At 47.2% G+C, this 12,859-nt stretch overlaps 1 long non-coding RNA gene across 4 annotated transcripts in view; it reads right to left on the reverse strand.

The window, feature by feature from the left end:
• The window catches only part of LOC142417718 (uncharacterized), a 34,241-nt gene extending 25,594 nt beyond the window's left edge, over positions 1-8,647 (reverse strand). For 2 of the 4 annotated variants that reach the window (XR_012778110.1, XR_012778112.1), the window contains exons 1-3: positions 8,427-8,647; positions 4,170-4,283; positions 2,913-3,048 (exon numbers count right to left, since the gene is read on the reverse strand). This is a non-coding gene — a long non-coding RNA (uncharacterized LOC142417718). The remainder of the gene's footprint in view (positions 1-2,912; positions 3,049-4,169; positions 4,284-8,426) is intronic. The other 2 variants (XR_012778111.1, XR_012778109.1) reach the window with 1 other exon arrangement.
• Positions 8,648-12,859: the final 4,212 nt, after the last annotated feature.

Consider the following 12,859-nt stretch of genomic DNA (forward strand, 5'->3'; position numbering starts at 1 on the left):
ACAAATTCTGGTGGAAGAAGAGTTGACACAGATGCCAAAAAGCTGCACTGATTTAAACTGGTGAAGCGGTTTGCTGTTTGTTCTTCTCTCTATACAGAAATGCAAATTTACAGCACTAAAATGAGATGTCTCTCCGCCCCACTTTACACACACTTTCAAAAATATTACTCCTATGCAAAATAGCATATGTTAGGCACTAAAAAATAATAATAAACAACAGTGTGGAACACATTCTTTCCATTAACATTTTTTTACAGCCCATGGGCCCAGTGCTGCTCACATCAACTAGGACACACACAAAAATATAGCAAAACCATCAGAGAGGCCATAAGCCCCCAGCAGCCCTGCAGGGGAGCCCAGGCTCAGGAGATGAGACAGGATAAGCACCCCCATTCCCCAGGCTGAGCAGCAGGGCTGAAAAAGACAAGACAGAAACGGCAGCTGTAAGGATCACGAATAGCATGGGGAACCAGGGAAGGGGATGGGGAAAAAGGTAGCCAGGACTGTCACCGAGAGGAGGCCTGTACCCCAGGGGAGGGGTACGCACCCTCCCGCCCCCAGAGCCACCTCATTCCCACTGCCAGGTGTCTCTCTATCCTAGAAAGGTGCAAGGGGCACAAGTCGACTCCCGCACTGCTGGCCTCCCCCTTTCTGGGGTGAGGGTAGAGGGCTGACGATGCTGGCATAACCTTTTCTGGGGCTGGGAGTCCATACCCTCACTTGGATGCCTACCCCTCACCCTGGCAGCATCCTCAAAGCTAGCGGCTGCTCACAAAGCTGCGGGGACAAAAGCACCCCTCTGCTGCGTGCGCCCTCTTGGCTCTGCCCTCTCCTCTCTAAACCACATGGGTGCAGACTACAAAAGCCCAAGCAATTCCTTAGCAAGCCTCTCTAACACCCAAAAACTTCAGGGACAGTATTTCTGAGATAGTTTGGCCATAGCCTTCCACCAGGTCACTGCTGAAGTATTTAGTCCAGGCAGCAGGAACTGGATCAATTTTCACAGATCAGGTTCAGACTCCTGTGGCTGCAGCCCCTATGCACCTTCTTCTTTCATTCACTCATTTATTTGTTCATTCATTCGTTCATTCAGTGAACATGGGGCTTCCTTTTCTTAGTCACTTTTCACAAGTTACTTCTTAAAATTATCCCACAGCTCCCCAGGGGCCCATCGACATCAGACGGCAACCACCAGCACACCACTGGCAGCCTCCCCAGCAAGCCCGGCCGCACACCACCAGAGGTGGCCAGCTCTGCCAGTCACCAGAGCCGCATCCAACAAGCCCCCAGCTGCCTTGTTCAGGGCCCCACGGACACCCACTGCTCCCAGCATGCGTCCTACCGCAGCCCTGCAGGGGCTTGGGAAAGCGGCCAGTCATCCCCCAGTCGTTTTCAGTGGCGCCAGGGACACCCAGCCTCTGCTGCTCGCTTGGCAGTGGCGTAAATGGCTGCATGGGAGACAGCACATAACGATATCTGGTGTGATATGAGTCTACTAGGACTCGTTGGTGCTGTTTGTCTGTCTATCCTAACAGCTGAAAATCCTTCAGAAAAAAAAAAAGATCCTTAACAGCACTTTTATTAAAGCAGCTCTGGCTCATACATCACTTTAACTTGTGTAAGGAGGTGCTGTGACCAGAAGCTACAGAAACACAACCAAGAACAAAACAAAAGTTGGAAAAAATAGGTTCAGAACCATTTTCTCCTTATGATTTCTCCTGTCCCTGTCTCACAGAGGCAAGGACAAGGAAGGTGCTGAACACCAAGCCCCGCCGAGTGAGTTCAGCTCTTCTTCCCCATCACTCCTGGTTTCTGAAAACAGTTTGTGTTCTTAAGGATCCCCTTCAAATGCTTCCACCAAGGAGGCACGATGAGTACACTTCTCCCAGGGGTGCCAATCCCCTTAGACGCTTTCTGCAGATGCCCAAAAGACAAGAGCGAGCCCTCCCCAGTTTTCCAAAACTTTTCACTCACTTGCAAATGTCAGAAGGAACAATACAACTGTGCGACTGACTCACCCATTTCTTACAGTTTGGGTTCACTAACAGTAAGTGCAACTGCTACATCCTTATATCCAAGGACAGATGACCCCTGAGTCACTTTCCTTCCCTTGCCCTTGATCATGCTCATGTTATTTGTTGTTGGCTAGGCCCTCACAGGAAGGAGACACACGACTTGTGCTTTACTCCAGTCTGCAGAATAAGGAAGGGCTACACAAATGCAGAGTGCCACCTGCCATACCTCAGATCAGACCCTTCCTTGCAAGAGTAACTCCTTCAGTTCTGTAGAGCCACCCCTCATCTCCACCACGGCAAGGTCCCAGCTCAGCAAAGCATTCGGACTGCGCTTGTATCAAACAGCAGCCAGGGGAGACAGGGGGAGATGGAGAGACCCCAGGGGAGCAAGGAACCATGGGGTTACCATGAAGACTGTGCTCTTAAAAACAGAGGGACCCAATCAGGGGAAAATTAAGATAAGCCATCTTGTCTGAGGGTCTGTAAGGGAAAGGCGGTGCGTACAGCACAAGTGCCCGGTCAAAAAAGGCTGAAGCTCAGCTGCTGATCCTGCCCGTCCCATTAGACCTTCATCTGGCTTGAAATGTCCCAGGCAGAAAATCCAATTGCTATGGCTGGCTCTCCTGCTCTCCTCCGCTCTGTCTGCACCCCGTCATTTTAATGGACTTCTGATCTTTCTCTCTATATTCTGTGTATAAATTTCCCGATTCCCCAGACAGCCGCATTCTGCCACAGCCTTCAGTGGTCTCTGCTGACAGCCCCTGGCTGCCAGGCTAGTCACACCTGGAAAAGCAACAACCAGAAGTCCTGAACTCAGGCAACCTCTGGAGGTGCCAACACCCCCACCAAGCCCAGAAGGACAGCACCCGCGGGGGAAAAGCTGGTGCTGAAAATTACTTTTTGCCACTTCAACTCAGAGGTCATTCTTCATGCTCACCACAAAATTCACTCACCAGGTACAGGACTGGTGTGCCTGTGTGGTGTGAGGGCAGCAGTTACATCCTCAAGCATCAAGATGCATCCTATCACAGGGCTGGACCCCAAGAAGGTTTGCTTGTTAGTTTTCTGTTTCTACTCAGTGTGCACCTTACAGACTTGGAGGCACTAAATAAGCTGTAAGCCTTTCCCAGGTTTTACTGTTATCCCATTTGCATGTGTATTTAGCTCTGCATCTAAATTTGTGGGACATTCGGGTTAAATATCAAATATACCACGGACCCATTTGAAAAAGGAAAATATAGCTAGAGTCAATGCGACCCTGAGTGCCTAACCCGAGCTCATTTGGTCAAACACAAAGTTCTTACTGATTTCACTGATACTGAAGGGAACTCAAGCAGGAAGACAGCAACAATAATTTCAAATATTGGTTTTCTGTTTCTCTAGGATGTCAGTCATTGTAAAATTGACACTTTGCAGCAAGCAAAAAACAACAAAATAATTCTATAAATCAGCCTAATATGCCTTATCATAATAGGTATGCACAAGCGTGCTTAGGTATATGCTTGCGCACAGGCTGGAGGCCGGCTATTTGAATTCATTTATCATTTTTAGCGTGAGTTAAAATGCTGTCACTGAACAGCATTTTATTTTTTCTCCCCAAATGAAACCTCTGGCAAACGCATATAAATGAAGTCGGTCCTATTTCATTTTTTTTTGTTTTAAATGTATTTTCCGCAGGAACTCACCAAATTCATTTTGGGCACAATTAGAAATAGTGCACTTACACTAACAGCAGTTGCTCAAAAACATTGTCTGTAAAACCAAAAATCCAATGTGAACAAAATTGTTGGTAAAAACATAATTCTGTACTATAAACAAAACCAAAATATGGCTCCATTTTCAAATGCTGCCAGAAAGAAAAACTTTGACTTGTGGATGTGCGTCATAAACCACGATTTCATTTCACAAAGAAAATGTCCCAGCAGGGACCCAAAGCTGAACTTACAGCAGAGGAACAGGGAGCAAATGCCAGGGCTTTGCTCAGCAGCCTGGTTTCCCTGACACGGGGCTCCATCGCATTAAATATCGCCACTTAGAGAGATGTAGGCGTTTAAAGTAAAGCAGCAAGTACCAGAGCACTTAAACTCGTACGATGTAGCAACACTGCCCTCCTGCTTCCTAGTGATTCCTGCCCTTTTCTCATATTCAACATACCTTGGGCCAAGAGATGTCCTGGGCAGTTGCTCCCACCACAAAAGTGTTGAGGGACTTCTGCTTTTCCTTCAGTCTATTCAAATCTCCTTGTGCAGGCAGCAAAGACACATCTCGCTAGGGAAAAGAGGATAATAAAAGCCCAAAACTTTAATTTCTTGGTTTTCTCAGGGGAAATACACGCAGCTATAAAAATCATCTCAAAATCCGCTGTTTGATTTCTGGGTTCAGCTTCAGGCTTTATAACTCGGCTTAATGCTTTATAACTGAATTAACAACAAATGATAAAATTATAATTAATTAATCTCAGAATTGAAAATGGTTTATATCTGTTCTTTTCACCAGGTTAAACACAATGGAAAAGGTTAAAAAAATGGGGTAAATAGATTGTTGGATCGTATTAGGCTAATCCTGCTCTTTCTGCATTCAGTGTTTGGGTGATGGCAGGGAGGGAAAGACGCAATCCTCTAAACCTGGTCAGATTAAAAAAAAAAAAAAAATTAAAATGCAATTAAAAATATTAATCCCTATGACCTGTTCCTATCTGGTCCTATTGAAACAGCCATCCTCTATAGGCCAACAGAGCAAACATCCTACTGAGGAAAGCAAGAAAAAGAAGAGAGGACATGTCCTGCTCCCTGCACGGCTCAAGGACAGGCCCTGCAGCCAGATGCAGCCACTAACGCTGCTCCAGGAAATGGGTGAAGCCTGAGCACACCTACGGGATGACTTGGAGGGTTAATTTAAGCGTATGGTGAAGAAGCTAACTACTGTAAAGGAAAACAATGATGGAAACCATACCTTTTATTTTGTGTAATACTTCATGTAAGCCTCTGCATTTTTTCCTTCCAGAAACAAAAACAAGCTGGGATGTGCAAATAAACCAAGAAAACTGGAGGGAAGGAAGGAACAGCTTGCAAGGCAATTGTGAAAAACAAATAACAGCGGTAATGAGGAAGGAAAAGAAAATGCTTCACAAAGAGAGGACGTGGGTCAGGATTTAGAAAAGACTGGAAAGACTCAAAAGGTACAGGAAAAAAAAGCTTGAAAAGGCTTATTGAACTCAGGAGGTGAACAAGACTGTGTAACAAAATGAGAAAAAGGAGATTTGCAAAAAAAAAAAAAAACCTGTTTTATTTCCGAGTTCTTATAGAACTGCATATTGCTGCTGACAAATCTGAGCCCCTGGTGTTCATGTGTCCCAAACTCTCCTGGACTTCTATCCTCCTTAGAGAGTGCAAAGCCAGCTCTGCACTCCCCTCAGTTGTCACACAAACATTCACACTTAAAATGTAAAGGTTTACCTGGTAAAAATTGTCTCTGTGTGTATGCCTTAGGAAGGAGGTTTCTGCTTCCAAAGGAAAAAGAAATTAGAAAAAGCAGATGTAGGCACTAGTCATGCCTACTTTGTAACCCCAAAGCCCTTATGGTTTTCTGATTTGAACCCAAAACGTTACCAATTTGTAGATACCCAAACCATCCGCTCGAGCACTCTTTCCCATATCTCCTTTACCCTCCCTCGTCATTGACCTGAACAAAGCTTTTTTTGGTTGTGAGCACACTCAGGAATCAACACGGCCATGCTCTCCACTGGCACAGCCCGCAGCCCCCGCCAAGCGCACGCCCTCCAGGAGCACCATACAGGCACCACCGACACCTCTCACCCCCACGTCTATCTCCCTTCTCTTGACGGGAGAGCTGCATGCGCAGCACCGTGTTTTCCTTCCAGAGAGCCTGGGGAAGAGGAGGGGGTCCGGGACTTTCGCTTATGCGTTGCTTCCCCAACGCTCACTGGCATTTTGCATCATCAAACACCACAGCTGAACGGACCGACAGCTATTTCACTCGAACATTACTACTCACTTAATTAGCATTGATCTGCACATTTGCCTCATGCTGGCTATCACCTTCTAGGCTTTCCATCCATGTCGGGTTTTCCTGACATGTGGCATTACTTTGATGCCTGGGAGCTTGACTTTGTTCTGCACTCAAAGGTCACGCAGAGTGCTTTTTCAAAGCATCCTTCAAGCCAGCTCCCTGACAATGACAAATCTTGGTTTATTGCCTTTCCTAAGGCCTCACAGTGTTTCCTAACAGACATCCTAGTGGTATTCTCAAATCCATCACTCTTGAAGCCAGATGTAAAGTAACCACGGAAAGCTGTATACAGCCATCAAACCATATGAACGGTTTTATAACTACTGGCAACCCACTGAACATTAAATATTGGATTAACATTCAACAGCTCTGCTGGTGCTTCCTGCACTTCGGCAGCAAGCTCTCCCCACTCTGTTGTATGCTCACAGAACGGGCTACAACTTTTTCAGGAAAAATCTCAAAATGGAGGGCTTCACTTGCACTATGACAGACTCGCAACACGCAGCCAGAGGGAAACAGAGCAACGCAACGGGACCATAGGCTGGGCGATGAGACTGCTGCTGCTTTTCAGCCTCCGTGGAATCAGTCTGCAACTCTTTACTTACATGGCTGGCCCAGGGAAAAACACGTGCTTGAGTTGCTACCAACTTGAACCTACCCTCTTGCTCTCCTCCTCACATGCCCCTAAGTGAGAACTGTGATCCCTTTGGGACTGGGACTGGTTTTCCTGTGTGCAAGGTGAGTCTTCCTCATGTTTGCTTGACTTCTTCCCCCTACGCACTGTAACAGGAGCACTTCTCCGAGCAGGAACAATTTGTTCTGAGAGCTGGCTCCTGGTGTCTGCGCTCCAGAGGTGCAAGCCCAAGTCCCAACACTGCCTCGTACCTCCTGCCTGCTTTTAAGCAAGATCCTTCCTCAGCTCCACGTCCCTCTTTGCTGCCAGCCACTGCGTCTGGCACCTTACATAGGTCCAAACCTGCCTCTGATGTGGGATGCTGCAAGACTGCAGGCACTAACCTGACTCTGTAACATCCAGCTTCCACCTCAATAAAGCACAGGCAGGTCAGCTGCCGCAAACGTGGGCGATCCTGCCAACGCAGGTCAGGCACTGCAGTTGTCACCTGCCAACTATTTTAGTACACATCAGGGCAAAATAAACAGACACAGCTCAAACTCGCGGTGAGAAGCCCGATCCCGGAGGGATGCCAGGCAACTACTGTTGCCTGTGCACACACATTCCTCCCGACATGCTATTCTACATCCAGATGCAGGCTGCACCGTTTTCAGAGGCAGAAGGAGACTGACTGATGGACTCCAGCACACAACCCAATAGAACATGCCAACAGACCCCTGACAGGAGTAATCACTGCATTTAAAACACCATTTAAAGAAAGGTAACCCGTCAAGTTTGCTTATGTTGTAAGGCTCAGCCCCAGAGGACTCCGGCATATTTCCAACACATCGAACTAATTGTAGTTTACATTCGTTTCACTCTCTATTAGAGGTGCTCCACTTTCCAGGAAAACTAATTTGATCTGCAGTACTTGGCCAGCCACAGCTTTCTGCACGAAACCTGAGCGCCTCTCTTCACTGAATGGGGCTTTAGGTAACAGTCAGCGGAAAACGTGCAGCGCGATCTGTGGCATGTCACCCTAAACATTGCTACACGCCGAAAATAGTTTCAGCTTCCTCCGCCTCGCGTAGTCTGGAAATAAAACATATGGAGTTAGCACGGCCGCTGATTGGATTTTGATTGTTCTGAAACGCTGCCAAGTTTAAAGTGGAGAGTGCGGCCTGAAAGGAAATACAGTAGACACTAGACAATTTATTTGTTTCTGAGCGGGGACCTGGCTGACGGGCTGCTTCGAAGGTGGCTAACAAGAGCAGCATGTTCCCATATGGAAACCATATGGGGAAATCGGCCAGGATCTAAAAACATGGCACAATATATGTTATCACGGCAACAGAAAAAGCAGAGCGCTGTAAAATCGGTGCCAATCACAACAGCAAATTGCTGATGGATGGCGTTGATAAATAACTAAAATAGTTAACATACCAGCAGGTTTTAGATAAAATACTGCAGGAGCTGGAGAGGGAAAACGCGCACATGAGGTGCACTTGGGAAGGCGGCAGGGTGATGGCCGGCGTCACTAGTCAGATGTATGTGCAGAGCTCTCCTGGTTCAGCATTGCATTGGTCCCACAAAACCGAGGGCCCCTAAAACCCTGAAAAAGGGAAAAAAAAACCCCACGCGGCTGTCACCTTACTAAAAAAACCTGCGATCGTTTCGTCTCCTGAGGGCAGCCACATAAAACCAGCCGAAAGCACCAATATTTACATGTGGGGAAAACAATTTCGAGCGCCGGAGCGCCCAGGCCTTACCCGGGGCTGAACCGCCGCCCCAGCGGCAGGGCCCGCTGAGGCGCAGCCACTGAGGCGCCGCGGCCGAGCACACCGTCCCGCGGGGAAACGGGGCGACCCGTTGCTGCGGGAGCACGCCCCGCGCTCGGCCGGGGCTTCAGGTGGTGCCGGCGGAACCTCGCCGCCACCTCCCGCGGCGGTTTCCGCGCTCAGGCCGGGGGCCTGGGCCGGGTTCGGGGCCGCAGCCGCCACGGGGCCGCTGCCCTCCCCCGGCTGCCCGGCAACAGCCTGCCGCTGGCACACAGCGCCCCCGCGCGGCCGCACCGCGCCCCGCACCGCTCGCCGGCCCCGCCCCCCCGGAGCTCCGCCCCCCCCGGCGCAGCGGCAGGAGCTGCCCCCCCCCCCCCGCCACCGGGCCTGGGGTCCCGCCCGGGAGCGAAACAGCGCGGGGGGACACCAAATAATACCGGAATGAAATCAAAAGGATTCCCTGAATTTGGCATGAATTTAATCGTCATTTTGACAGAAGAACGAGGAGAAATTAACCCTCTCCCCCACATTTGGGACGTTTTAACCCGGACTGCTTTCATACCTTTACTTTTTCCTTTTTTGAAAAGAAAAAATAAGGCCAAATTCACCTGGATTTAAAGAACAAAACTAAAAAACCACTGAAAATAAATACTTAGTCTGTAAACAAATTAAACTTTTCAATCAAAAAAACCCCCAACTTCAAATTCCTTTTCTCTTTTCATTTTTTTTGAGAAAGCAGAATTTTTTCATGCTTTTTACAGACCCCAAAACATCGCTTTTCCAAGGTTATTTTGCTTGAGTCAGTAAAGCAGAAAAGAAGAAATATTCACAGTTTCAACTCTGAGGGCAAAAGGAGGAGGAAATCATTGAACACGCCAAAGCACGGCCCATCCGGCAACCTGACAGCCACCAAGGCCACATTTCGTACTCCTAATGAGCTGCTGAAACGTTTCCAGGACAGAAGCATTTTGTGCAAAAGCAGGATCCAGAGAGCTAAAGCACAGGACTGTACATAGGTTACACTACCATGGTCTTTTAGGAATAACATCCCTTGTTTTCTCATCTCACAAGCTACTAACTGATTTTTCATGTCTTAAATGTTATGATTTTAAAGATATAGGGAACAGATTTTTTTAAACCTTTGTCAGTGGAAGAGGCATTAGCTTTTCCACATTAACTATTCAAGATTTATAGCTTTCCTTTTTGCCACTGACAGGTCAGGAACTGTTTCGCTGCTTCTGCGTATTTCTACATATTCAGTTCATGTCTTCAGTAATATTAAGACCAAAGCAGTGATTTTGTGTTTATTAAATTCATATACAATTTACACACAAGGAAGACTGTTCCAAAGCCCACAGAAATCAACGGTATTTACGCTGACTCTGAGAAAAACCCTCTTGGGAAAATAATATATTTCATTACAGCTTTGACTAGCCCCAAACACTCCGTTCACTCTTCCTGGAAGACCCTTGTAGGAAGACTCCTGCGTGCTCCTACCCTGCGTCCCTTCCTACTGCTAATAGTGGGGCTGGCACTACTTGAAAGACGAAGACCCTAACAACACCGTCTTAACCCACAGACGTGCTGTTGGTGAACTTTGGGCCCTGACCTTTTGGGTCCGTGATTGTCTGGATACAGGTGCCGTTGCGTGTCCTGCTCGGAAGGTTTGAGCATGAGCACCAAATCCAAAAACGTTCGAGAAACATCAAAGGTAGAGAGGATAAGAGAGATGTCCAGAGAAACCCGGACACACCACGCATCCATCAGAGATCCAAGACTACGTTAGGGTAACTCCTGAATCCTGACTGAACCGGGCAGAAGCCAGGCAGTTCTTGGTCAGGACAGGAATTGACGCTTGAATCACCCAGCTTCCCTTTTTTGTCCTTTCATTTTAAATTAGTAATAGTCCCATGCATTTACTGGCCTTGTCTGTGTGCTATTTCCTTGGACCTTTGCTTTTTTTCCTCTATAATTGCTATTTGGGTTGGTTAGCTGGTGCTCTGGAGCTGAGGGAAGTGGGTTATGCACAGTAGTGACCTGAAGCTCATCAGTTGCCATTACAGCTCCCATTTATCAAGCCCTAACAGGCATCTTTAATGCTAAACTATATAGCCAAAAAATCAAAACAGAGATCTTGGTCATCAGTTGCTTGTGATGTTCTACCTGGTTAAACAACCCAGACTTCAAAAGAAAAATAACACTTATTTAAGTCAAAAGATCAGAAGCTATAAGTGTCCAAAGGCATCTCAATACAATCTCAGCAACTGTAAATTAACATTTATATGTCAAAAGTCCATAAGTGAATGTGTAAGTCCATATATACATATGTATGTTCACATTCACTATACTTTAGAACCAAAAAAAGCCTTTGGGATGAGTTTTAGCTTATATCAAGATAAAGCAGACGTTAGCACATATTTCAACATCACCTCAGGCACCACAAAGCTACAGCACGATGCATTTTTATTCTAATCATGAAAAAAGTTTTGCACTGGTTTATGATAAAAGAGGAGAAGTTTGCCCTGTCCCTGTCTCCAGCTGCAAACATTTTTTGTGTGTGTAACACCCATGCTCCCATCTCCTCCAGAAACAGAAAAGTCACATCCAGGTTGACACAACACCCACTGCAGGAAAAGCCAACCAGACATATCTTTACGAGCCCCAGCAGCAGTGGCACTCATACTTTTCACTCCCTAAGCCAGATTTTCAGTGGCAACCCCTAAAGCACACCAGTCAGCATAGTTCACTGACTGATGCTCCCATTTTCTTTGTGAACTCGGAAAATGTAACAAAACTTGTAGTTTTAATTAGTCAACAGCCTCTAGAGTATTCCACTCTGCTCTTTAAGCAAAACACATCAACTCTGGCCCAAGACTGAGCACCTGCTTTTTCGTTCCTCACCCTGGATTAATTCCTTGAGGTTGAAGCAGGTAAGACAACCCAGTTAGACCTGTGCACGCTCTGCTCTTCCAAAAGGTATGGCCAAATTGTCTTTGGACAAATATACGCAAAACTGAAGCCCCTACAACCAGTGGTCTCTCTCTAAAATTTGGTTCTTTTTCCTAACCCTGTTAGGATCTCGAGCTGACAGCCACAACATCATTTCTGTGACTGTACCGTGCTTTCCTACTGTGGGAAATACCAGTTACAGGCTGCAATAGGGCAGGGGCGGCACTGCTCGGCTCCCACCTCAGAGGTGGTGCCCACCACTTGCTCCTCCGGCTCCGCATCATTGGGAACATCAAACGAGCTGAAGCTGGTCAAAGCGATGTCCCAGTCAGCACCTCATCTCACAGCAGCTGGTGGCAGATGATGAGGGAAAGAAAGAGCAGATGCTCAGAGAAAGCCTGCAGCAACACCTCCTCGGTCTGCCCTACCAGTTGCTGGCGATCTAGCACTTAATATTTGCATTTAACAGCCCTCCATCAACTTTTTCTTTCCAGAATTTGCCCTTATTGCCATTGCTGCCAGCACAAACAAACTCGGCAGCACCGGGGGGAAGGCTGGGAGTCTTCCCACAGAATAACATAGTCTAGAGGTTGCCCCTCCACCTCAAGCTGGAAAACGTCTGAAATGCAAGGGTGGGAGGGGAGGGAGGAGGATGCCAGCAAAGAGTGGGCAGGCTGGGAGGTGGACAAGAGAGATAATTGGAGAAGGGAAAGTGGAAGAGTGGGGCAAGTGTATAAAGTGATATTTATCCCAAACTGAAGAAGCCAGAGGTGGTGGTTCCTACAGAGGAGGCAGGAGTTGAGGGAGTGGGTAGGGGCTGGCCATCCTTTTATTGCTGGGTTAGACAGGTTTACTGATTTTCCAAAAGTCGTATCTCCTGGAAACATGCGATTTTGTGATGAAAGTTAAGGTTCTGGCAAAGAAAGAAAGGAAAAGAAAAAGTCAAGCCCTCATAGTTACAGGGTAAACTCAAAACCTCAGGAGGCAAATAAAAACAACCCAAAACGTACTCGGATTTTAAAAGCGGCGTGGCTTCTGAAGCCGATTCAGAGTTTGCACACTTGGAGCTAGCTACGCCAACGGAGACTCTATATATGCTTTCGCTTGTCAACAACGTCTTTATCTTTAAAAGCAGCACTTCATTTTGCTACTAAAGAGACTTGTTACCCAGTCATGTCAGACTATAATGTTTGTGTCATGGTTTAACCCCAGCTAACAACTAAGCCCCACACAGCCACCCACTCACTCCCCCCCGGTGGGACGGGGGAGAGAATCGGAAGAGTAAAAGTGAGAAAACTCCTGGGTTGAGATAAAGACAGTTTAATAGGGAAAGCAAAAGCCCCACGTGCAAGCAAAGCAAAACAAGGGATTCAGTCACTCCTTCCCATGGGCAGGCAGGTGTTCAGCCATCTCCAGGAAAGCAGGGCTCCATCACGTGTAATGGTTACTTGGGAAGACAAACACCATCACTCTGA

This window comes from Mycteria americana, chromosome 1, assembly GCF_035582795.1.
Source record: "Mycteria americana isolate JAX WOST 10 ecotype Jacksonville Zoo and Gardens chromosome 1, USCA_MyAme_1.0, whole genome shotgun sequence".
NCBI classification, from domain to species: Eukaryota; Metazoa; Chordata; class Aves; order Ciconiiformes; family Ciconiidae; genus Mycteria; species Mycteria americana.